Raw genomic sequence first — 11,653 nt, 5'->3', positions numbered from 1 at the left:
GGACACGTGCTTATAACTGGCTTTGCCATTGGGTCCCAGGTGATCTTGAACATTGTGGTTCTGTGGCCGGCCCTATTTTGGCTGTTGGCTAAGTAGCATGATCAGACAAGTCTACACTAATCGCACATATTATAATAATGTTTTAAAACAAGAAGAATTGTATATGAATAAGATTTGTGGGGAGCTAACATTCACAATGAGATATAGTCTGAGCCAGGAGACAAAAAACAAATGGTATGGACAAAAATCCTGGTTTCAGGTTAACTTTTCAGTGCCTTAATTTCCTCATCTGTACACTGAAGATGATGGAAGTGCCTGTCTCAAGGATCTGGCACAGTTCCTGGCCCACAGAACTCAATAAACATTAGAGCTAGCTTTATGGGCAGCAGTATGGAGTGTTCCACTTAATGAGCAGCTGTAGTAGTCTTCAGTGTTTCTGATAAGTGGAATGGAGAGACAAAAGACTTTTGTTTCTTTCTTTTTGCTGTATTTGCTTCCTACAACTCCTTTGACAGTTTTCTTGGACTTGCTAGGACCTAGCAGCCTTCAAACTCTGGTTCAGTTGTCAGCCCTTAGCTTCCCGAAGCTTTAATTACCCTTCCACTGGGTGAAGCTCCCACCCTCTGTTTCCACAGCATCCTGGCCAGACCTTGAGCTCGTCATTTTCCACCTTGTATTGGAGTTATTGTACTTCTGTCTCTTCCACTAGACAGTGAGCTCTTGGGGAGAACAGGCCATGTCCTATTCATTTTTCTACCCTTAGCACCTAGCACAGTGCTTGCCCCATAAATGTTTACTGAACTTTCTCAGAGGAACATGTTAGGGAGCCAATGGTTACTACTTTGGGAAGACTTTTTCCTGTCTGAGACTGCTGTCTTTATTATTTTATTTATTTATTTGGCTGCACTGGGTCTTAGTTGGGGCATGCAGATCTTTAGTTGTGACATGTGGGATCTAGCTTCCTGACCAGGGATTGAACCCAGGGCCCCTGCATTGGGAGTGCAGTCTGCCGCTGGACCACCAGAGAAGTCTCTGATTCTGCTATCTTGTACTCTGTGCCTTGGCTCCTACACCTTTCTGTTGTGCTGAGAATCATTCAATGCAATTTAGCAATTAATTATATATTGTATACACTATACTATTTTAATTGCTTCATATGTTAATCTACCGCTTATTTCCTCTTCCCTCGGGCATTAAGAGAAGACAGGGCTATAAATGGGAAGTGGATAATCTAGCTGGAAGCCACACCCAGTTGTCAGTCAGGCCTGCTTATTGAATGCCCAGGATACTGTGGATGATACTATCAATCACCAGAGGTGAATGCAAATGAAAAAGTAGCATAATTTACCACAAGTGCCTAGAACACTTAGGCACTCAGTATTTGTTAAATGAATGAGCAATTTTGTGAAAAACAGTAGTGTACTTGATTAGACTAGAAATCAGGAGCCCTGGCTTCCAAACTTCATTTTGAACTTGAAAAGTCACTTCATCTTCCTGGGATACCTTTTCTTGTTCTAAAAAAATATGAAATCAGATTAGATTATCTTTAAGATCTCTTCTAGTTTTAATATGCAGTTCTGCCCAACAGTTAGGCTCCTCAAGGGTAAACCTGGTAGATATTGCCTCTTATCTTCTCCATAGCACATAGCACAGTGGTGAGCACACAGGACTTGAGAAATACTCAAAGTCAGAAACTTCACCAAGATAGTTTTTTTTACCAAGATATTTTATTAAAAAGCACAACCGATGGACTCCAAGTGTGCCATGAAACATGCCTCATCTCTAAAAATGGGACCTCAAAAAAGTAGGAGAAAACCTGGAAACCTGAATTGTTGCACTGCAAAATCATTAAAATATTTAGGATTTGGAAGCCTAACTTAGGCTCCAGTTGACAATCCAGTGATTTCCTTTCCTTAATCCAAGTGAAAACTTGAGTGCATGTGGGATACAATTACAGCTTGATCTTAGACTCTGTTCTCTCTCTTACTTGGTAATCATCCACCCCACCACTTTATTTACCACCCACTGGGATTGACAGCACACTCATTTAGCTCTCTAGCCAAAACATCTCTCCTCTGAATTCTAGGGCCATATATCCAACTGCCTATTTGAAATTGCCTAGTCACCTCAAAAGCATCTCAGACTCAGTATGTCTGAAACACAACTCGTTATCTTCTCCCTATAACCTTGGTACTGCTCCACTGTTTGCTAACTCACTGACTGGTACCTCTGTCCACCAGTTCTGCAGGCTGGAGATCAAGAAGTCATCCTTGACACCTCCCTCTATTTCACTCCCCACACTGACCTCTAGTCTATCAATAATCATGGTAATTTTGACTCCTAATGATATCTAAAATCAGCCTACTCTTTGTTATCTCTACTGCCTCTACCATTTCCAACCTGGATCACTCCACCAGTTTACTGACTTGGCTATCTGATTTAATTGTCTCTCTTCCAATCTATCTCCAACACTCCTGCAAGTATCATTAATTCATTTATTCACCAAAAAATATTTATTAAAAAAAGAAAAAGAAAAAAAATATTTATTGAGTACCTAAAACTGATGTGCCAAGCACTCAGGATATAGCAGTGTACAAAACAAGCAAAAATTCCTATTTTCATGGAGTTTGCATTTTAGCAAAAGAGACACACACTAAAAATAATGTGTAGGGACTTCCCTGGTAGTCCAGTGGTTGAGACTTCGCTTTCCAGTGCAGGGGTTACAGGTTCGATCCCTGGTCAGGGAATGAAGATCCCACGTGCCTCGGGGCCAAAAAAGCCAAAATATAAAACAGAAACAACGTTGTAACAATTCAATAAAAGATTTTTAAAAATAAAAATAATACGGAGAATACATAGTATGGGGAATTTACTTCCAGCATGATGAATTAAGAAAGTTAACAAGTCTTCTCCACCCAAAGCAACTATGAAGCTTTACAAAACTATCAAAAACAGCCCTTTCAGTGCTCTGGAAAGCTGCCAAAGACATAACAGGGTGACCAATTATCCTGATCTTCTTGGTTTGTCCCAGTTTCAGCACTGAAAGTCCTACATCCCAGGAAACTCTTTCCCAGTATGCAAAATCAGTTTTCAGCAATGGCTGCCCAGGTTTGAGGGAAAGGTACCAAACTCATACTATGGCTCCAAATACAGGGGCTGAAAGCAATGCTATTTTCAGTGTCCAGTGAATATGGTAGCAATTATCTACCCCTAGTCACTGTTGCTGTTTTTAATCCTGACCACTGATATTGGCAACCATGATTCACTGTTCACAATATCCCATCATTCATTGTAATAGAGAGATGCAACTTTAAGTTTGCAGCTTATATACATTGTAGTCATGATTTGTAACATTCTGTCTTTGACTTTGCCTGTGGATTAACTGTTGTGATTTGTATGGAGATAGTGGCACTGTAATTTTTTTAAAAAATTTATTTTTTGTTGGGGTATAGACAATGTTGTGATAGTCTCAAGTGAACAGTGAAGGGACTCAGCCATACATATACATGTATCCATTCTCCCCATAATGGGCTTCTCTCATAGCTCAGTTGGTAAAGAATCCACCTGCAATGCAGGAGACCCCAGTTTGATTCCTGGGTCAGGAAGATCTGCTGGAGAAGGGATAGGCTATCCACTCCAGTATTCTTGGGCTTCCCTTGTGGCTCAGCTGGTAAAGAATCTGCCCGAAGTGTGGGAGACCTGGGTTCAATCCCTGGGTTGGGAAGATCCTCTGGAGAAGGGAAAGGCTACCCACTCCAGTATTATGGCCTGGAGAAAGTCACAGAGTTGGACATGACACAGAGAATAGTTCACTCACTATTCTCCCCCAAACTCTCCTCCCATCCAGGCTGCCACATAACTTTGAGCAGAATTCTATGTGCTATTCCGTAGGTCCTTCTTGGTTATCCATTTTAAAATAGCAGTGTAGTGGTACTTTAATTTTAAATTTTATGAACATTGTGTTCTAAGTGTTCAGATAAAGAAAATGAGAACAATTACAATACCAACTGCAGCTTGACCCAGAAATTACCAAAAAGGAAAACTAAATAAATGACTATGTTATTTTGATGACAGATGGAAGGACACATACAAATGGATTAGGGAGGTAAACAATGAAAACGACATACTGGATAATAAACTGAAAAGAGTTTGGAACTGAGCATGGCAGAGAAGGAAATGTGTAAGCACATATGGAGATTGAATCTCACAGGTGAAAGGTAAGACAGATAAGTGCTTATAAATCAGTCAAAGGCTTTTGGTCTTCCAAAAGGACACTAAAGTTTGGTTGAAACTGGTGGCCACTAATTTACCCTAGGCATATCATAACAAATATGTCTTATTCTATCATTCCTATCATTGCTCTTTGAATAAAGTTACATTTCCTGATTCTAAGACAGCAACTAAAATGTCCTGTGGGTGAATGAAAGGGGAAATTTTGGTATAAAATGTTTGGCTCCTAGCAGTCTGGAGTTGATTTTACCGAGGATCTTACCAAGGATCATGCTTTGTACAGTAAATCAAATGATGTGTCAAATCATGGCAACTGAAAAATGTTCCTCCTAGCTTTTAGGTACTTTGATTTGAAAAGGAGGATTTCAAATCATCTTCTTAACTTCTTTGAAGATCATAATGAAGCTTCAAAAAATAATAAGAATAAAAGATTGTTGATATCTATCTTTGATCATTGTTCTGCATATTCAGTAGACAGTGCCAATGTAAATTTTGGAAAGCAGATGGTTTTAGAACTCAAAATAAAATGTCACCCAGTAAAGGGCAGTCAAGTTAAACAGTGCTTCCTCAATTTCTTATGAAAATTCTAACTTATTTGGAATCCAATTTTGATTTCACAATTTCAAATTTCCTCTGTACTTTTTTTGCCCTGAGAACAAGGGTTAACTTATGAGTAAAAATTATAGACATTTTAGGCATGAATAAGCCCATACAATGAATTTATAGATACAAAGGACCTGATTGGCAAACAGCTAGTCTAACAAAAGTAGCTTGAAGATACAAAGTGAATGAATGTACATTTTCGGAGAGTTGGAAAATAATTCCTGCAAGTCTAGCAACCTGTTTCCACTTAGTAAAATCTATGTATTCTGTGCTCAACACTTTTGTTGAGATTATTTTAGCTCTTACAGTTAAGCCTTTGATCAATTTTTGGTTAATTTTTGCATATGGTGGGAGGTAGGGTTCCAACTTGACTCTTTTGCATGTGGATATACTGTTGTCCCAGCACCATTTGTTGAAAACGCCATTCTTTCTGCATTGAATGGTCTTGGCACCCTTGCTGGAAATCAATTGACCATAAATGTGAGAGTTTATTTCTGGACTCTCAATGCTCTTCCATTGATCAATATGTTTATTCTTTTGTTAGTACCTCACTGTCTTGATTAGTAGAGCTTTGCAGAAAGTTTTGAAGTTAGGAAATGTGAATCCTCCAACTTTGTTCTTCTTTTGCAGGGTTGTTTTGGCTATTCTGGGTCCTTTGAATTTACAGATGAATTTTAGGATCAGCTTATCAAATTCTGCAACAAAACCAGCTGTGTTCTTGATAAAAGGTTGTGTTAAATCTATAAATCAATTTGGAAGGTATTTCTATCTTTGAAATATTTAAGTCTTCTGATCTATGAACATGGGGCCATTTTTAATATTTTAGGTTTTTTAATTTCTTTTTTTAATCCAATTTATTTTATTTATTTTTTTACCATTTTAAAAATTTTAATTGGAGGCTAATTACAATATTGTGGTCTTTTTTTGCCATACATTCACATGAATCAGCCATGGGTGTACATGTGTTCTCCATCCTGACCCTCCCTCCCACCTCCCTCCCCATCCCATCCCTCAGGGTCATCCCAGTGCACCAGCCCTGGAGCACCCTGTCTCATGCATCGAACCACAGTTTTCAGTGTAAAAGTCAGCACATCTTTTGTTAAGTTTATTCCTAGGTATTTTATTCTTTTTGATGCCATTGTGGATGGAATCATTTTATTTTTTTAATTGAACTATAGTTTATTTACAGAGTTGTGTTAATTTCACCTGTACAGCAAAGTGGTTCCATTCTGCATATATATTCATTCTTTTTTATATTATTTTCCATTATGGTTTATCACAAGATATTGAATATAGTTCCCTTGCTATACAGTAAGACCTTGTTTTTATCCCTTCTATATTTAATACTTTGCATCCTATGGAATTGTTTTCTTAATTTCACTTTCTGTTTGATCATTCCTAGTATACAGAAATACATGTGATTTTTGTATTTTGGTTCTATGTCCATGACTTTGCTGAAGTCATTTTCTAGTAGGTTTTTAATGTGTTTGTTAGAATATGCTATATATAAGATCAGTTCAGTTCAGTTCAGTCCCTCAGTCGTGTCCAACTGTTTGCGACCCCATGGACGGCAGCACACCAGGCCTCCCTGTCCATCACCACTCCCGGAATTTACGCAAACTCATGTCCATTGAGTAGGTGACGCCATCCAACCATCTTATCTTCTGTCGTCCCTTTCTCCTCCTGCGTTCAATCTTTCCCAGAATCAGGGTCTTTTCAAATGAGTGAGTACTTCGCATCAGGTGGTCCAAGTATTGGAGTTGCAGCTTCAACATCAATCCTTTCAATGGATATTCAGGACTGATTTCCTTTAGGATGGGCTGGTTGGATCTTCTTGCAGTCTGAGGGACTCTCAAAAGTCTTCCCCAACACCACAATTCAAAAGCATCAGTTCTTCAGCACTCAGGTTTCTTTACAGTCCAGCTCTCACATCCATACATGACCACTGGAAAACCATAGCTTTGACTAGACAGACCTTTGATGGCAAAGTAATGTCTCTGCTTTTTAATATGCTGTCTAGGTTGGTCATAACTTTCCTTCCAAGGAGTAAGCGTCTTTTAATTTCATGGCTGCAGTCACCATCTGCATTGATTTTGGAGCCCCCAAAAAGATAAAGTCTGACACTGTTTTCCACTGTTTCTCCATCTATTTGCCATGAAGTGATGGGACCAGATGCCATGATGTTAGTTTTCTGAATGTTGAGCTTTAAGCCAACTTTTTCACTCTCCACTTTCACTTTCATCAAGAGGCTTTTTAGTTCCTCTTCACTCTCTGCCATAAGGGTGGTGTCATCTGCATATCTGAGGTTATTGATATTTCTCCCAGCAATCTTGATTCCACCGTGTGCTTCATCCAACCCAGCGATTCTCAAGATGTACTCTGCATAGAAGTTGAATAAGCAGGGTGACAATATACAACCTTGATGTACTCCTTTTCCTATTTGGAACCAGTCTGTTGTTCCATGTCCAGTTACTTTGTTGTTGCTTCCTGACCTGCATACAGGTTTCTCAAGAGGCAGGTCAGGTGGTCTGATATTCCCATCTCTTTCAGAATTTTCCACAGTTTATTGTGATCCACACAGTCAAAGGCTTTGGCATGGTCAAAGCAGAAGTAGATGTTTTTCTGGAACTCTCTTGCTTTTTCAATGATCCAACGGATGTTGGCAATTTGATCTCTGGTTCCTCTGCCTTTTCTAAAACCAGCTTGAACATCTGGAAGTTCACAGTTCACGTATTGCTGAAGCCTGGCTTGGAAAATTTCAGGCATGACTTTACTGGTGTGTGAGAGGAGCATTCTTTGGCATTGCCTTTCTTTGGGATTGGAATGAAAACTGACCTTTTCCAGTCATGTGGCCACTTCTGCATTTTCCAACTTTGCTGGCATATTGAGTGCAGCACTTTCACAAAATCTTCTTTTAGGATTTGAAATAGCTGAACTGGAATTTCATCACCTCCTCTAGCTTTGTTCATAGTGATGCTTCCTAAGGCCCACTTGACTTCACATTCCAGGATGTCTGGCTCTAGGTGAATGATCACACCATTGTGATTATCTGAGCCATGAAGATCTTTTTTGTATAGTTCTTCTGTGTATTCTTGCCACCTCTTCTTAATATCTTCTGCTTCTGTTAGGTCCATACCATTTCTGTCCTTTATCGAGCCCATCTTTGCATGAAATGTTCCCTTGGTATTTCTAATTTTCTTGAAGAGATCTCTAGTCTTTCCCATTCTATTGTTTTCCTCTATTTCTTTGCACTGATCACTGAGGAAGGCTTTCTTATCTCTCCTTGCTATTCTTTGGAACTCTGCATTCAAATGGGTATATCTTTCCTTTTCTCCTTTGCTTTTCACATCTCTTCTTTTCAAAGCTATTTGTGAGGCCTCCCCAGACAGCCATTTTGCTTTTTTGCATTTCTTTTTTTGGGGGATGGTCTTGCTCCCTGTCTCCTGTAGAATGTCATGAACCTCTGTCCATAGTTCATCAGGCACTCTATCTATCAGATCTAGGCCCTTAAATCTATTTCCCACTTCCACTGTATAATCGTAAGGGATTTGATTTTGGTCATACCTGAATGGTCTAGTGGTTTTCCCTACTTTCTTCAATTTAAGTCTGAATTTGGCAATAAGGAGTTCATGATCTGAGCCACAGTCAGCTCCCAGTCTTGTTTTTGCTGACTATATAGAGCTTCTCCAAGTTTGGCTGCAAAGAATATAATCAATCTGATTTCGGTGTTGACCATCTGGTGATATCCATGTATAGAGTCTCCTCTTGTGTTGTTGGAAGAGGATGTTTGCTATGACCAGTGGATTCTCTTGGCAAAACTCTATTAGCTTTTGCCCTGCTTCATTCTGCACTCCAAGGCCAAATTTGCCTGTTACTCTAGGTGTTTCTTGACTTCCTACTTTTCCATTCCAGTCCCCTATAATGAAAAGGACATCTTTTTGGGGTGTTAGTTCCAAAAGGTCTTGTAGGTCTTCATAGAACCATTCAACTTCAGCTTCTTCAGCATTACTGGTCGGGGCATAGACTTGGATTACTGTGATACTGAATGGTTTGCCTTGGAGATGAACAGAGGTCATTCTGTCATTTTTGATATTGCATCCAAATACTGCATTTCAGACTCTTGTTGACTATGATGGCTAGTCCATTTCTTCTAAGGGATTCTTGCCCACAGTAGCAGATATAATGGTCATCTGAGTTAAATTCACCCATTCCAGTCCATTTTAGCTCTCTGATCCCTAATACGTCAGTGGTCACTCTTGCCATCTCTTGTTTGACCACTTCCATTTTGCCTTGATTCTTGGACCTAACATTCCAGGTTCCTATGCAATATTGCTCTTTACGGCATCAGACCTTGCTTCCATCACCAGTCACATCCACAACTGGGTGTTGTTTTTGCTGTGGTTCCGTCTCTTCACTCTTTCTGGAGTTATTTCTCCACTCATCTCCAGTAGCATATTGGGCCCCTACTGACCTGGGGAGTTCATCTTTCAGTGACCTATATTTTTCCTTTTCATGCTATTCATGGGGTTCTCAAGGAAAGAATACTGAAGTGGTTTGCCATTCCCTTAATAAGATCAAATTATCTGCAAATAGAGATAATATTGTTTACTTTTTCATTTCCTATCTGGATGCCTAGTTTCCTTGCTAAGGCCTGGTTAGAACCACTAGTACAATATTGAATAGGAGAGATGTTGTTTATGGATGAAAACTTGCAACTAGTAGGTAAATAAATCCTGGAAATCTAATACACAATATAGTGAATATAGACAACAATATTGTATTATGATCATCAAACTTGCAAAGAGACTAGATCTTAATTATTCCCACCACAAAAAAGAAATGATAATTATGTGATGTAATAGAGGTGCTAACTATCCCTACAATGACAATTGTATTACTAGGTATATATGTATAACACAGTATTATATGTCAAATATATGTCTTTTACTGTGTTATACATATATACCTAGTAATATGATTGTCATTGTAGGGATAGTTAGCACCTCTATTACATCACATAATTAGTTGTGGCACATAGTATCCAGTTCCTTGACCAGGGATCGATCCTGGGCCCGCTGCATTGGGAGGGTAGAGTCTTAGCCACTGGACCATGAGGGGAGTCCCTACGGCAAATATATTTCAATAAAAAATGTTGAAACATGTGGTTGACTACTATTGACTTGAGCAGACATCCACATTTCATTCCTGATCTTACGGAAAAAATTTTACTATTTCATCATTAAATATGATGATAGTTGTGGATTTTTCAAAGATATTCTTTATCAGGTCAAGAAAGTTTCCTTCAATTCTTAGTTTATTGAGCCATTTTATCATTAAGGGATGGCAAATTTCACCAAATATTTTTTCTGCATCTATTGAGATGATTATGTTAGCTTTGTCTTTTATTCTATTTATATGGTACATTATTAATACATTAATTGACTTGTGGATATTAAAACAACTTTGGAATCCTGGGATGAATCACACTTGGTCATGGTCTGTAATTCTTTTTATATGTTGTGGGATTTGATTTGCCAGTATTTGATTGAGGATTTTTGTTTCTGTTTTCATAAGAGATACTGGTTTTTAGCTTTCTTTATTTGCTGTATTTTTGTCTGATTTTGGTGTCAGAGTAATACTGGTCTCATAAAATGAGTTAAGAAGTGCTCCCTCCTCTTTTATTTTTTGGAAGAGTTTGTGGGAAAGTGCTATTAATTCTTCTTTAAATATTTGGTAGAATTCACCAGTGAAGTCTTTTTTGTGTGTGGGTAGTTTTTTTTTATTATTAATTTATTTTTTATTGAAGGATAATTGCTTTACAGAATTTTGCTGTTTTCTGTCAAACCTCAACATGAATCAGCCATCAGCTCAGTTCAGTTCAGTTCAGTTGCTCAGTTGTGTCCGACTCTTGCGACCCCATGAATCACAGCACACCAGGCCTCCCAGTCCATCACCAACTCCTGGAGTTCACTGAGACTCATGTCCATCGAGTCAGTGATGCCATCCAGCCATCTCATCCTCTGTCGTCCCCTTCTCCTCCTGCCCCCAATCCCTCCCAGCATCAGAGTCCTTTCCAATGAGTCAACTCTTTGCATGAGGTGGCCAAAGTACTGGAGTTTTAGCTTTAGCATCACTCCTTCCAAAGAACACCCAGGACTGATCTCCTTTAGAATGGACTGCCATAGGTATACATATATCCCCTCCCTTTTGAAACTCCCTCCCATCTCCCTCCCCATCCCACGCCTCTAGGTTGATACAGAGCCCCTGTTTGAGTTTCCTGAGCCATACAGCAAATTCCCATTGACTATCTATTAAAATGACTAATTCAGTCTCTTTGCTTATTTTAGTTCTAGTCATAATTTTCTATTTCCTATTCTGTCCAGTACAGTAGGTTGTGTCTTTCTAGTAATTTATTCATTTTATCTAAGTTATCTAATTTGTTGGCATATAGTTGTCCAGGTGGTGCTAGTGGTAAAGAACCCGCCTGCCAATGCAGGAGATATAAGATACATGGGTTCAATCTGTGGTTCAGGAAGATTCCCTGGAGTAGGAAATGGCAAGCCACCCCAGTATTCTTGCCTGGAGAATCCCATGGACAGAGGAGTCTGCCAGGTTACAATCCATAGAGTCGCAAAAAGTTGGACATGACTGAAGTGACTTGGCACACAATTGTTCATAGTATATGCTTATAATCCTTTTTATTTCTGTAAAGTTGGTAGTAATGTCCTCTATTTTATTCTTGTTTTTAGTAAATTTTTTCTTGGATAGTTTAGTTAAATGTTTTTCAATTTCCTTGAACTTTTCAAAGAACCAACTTTTG

This window comes from Bos taurus, chromosome X, assembly GCF_002263795.3.
Source record: "Bos taurus isolate L1 Dominette 01449 registration number 42190680 breed Hereford chromosome X, ARS-UCD2.0, whole genome shotgun sequence".
Classification (NCBI taxonomy): Eukaryota; Metazoa; Chordata; class Mammalia; order Artiodactyla; family Bovidae; genus Bos; species Bos taurus.
Note: the sequence above shows the minus strand (reverse complement) of the source record.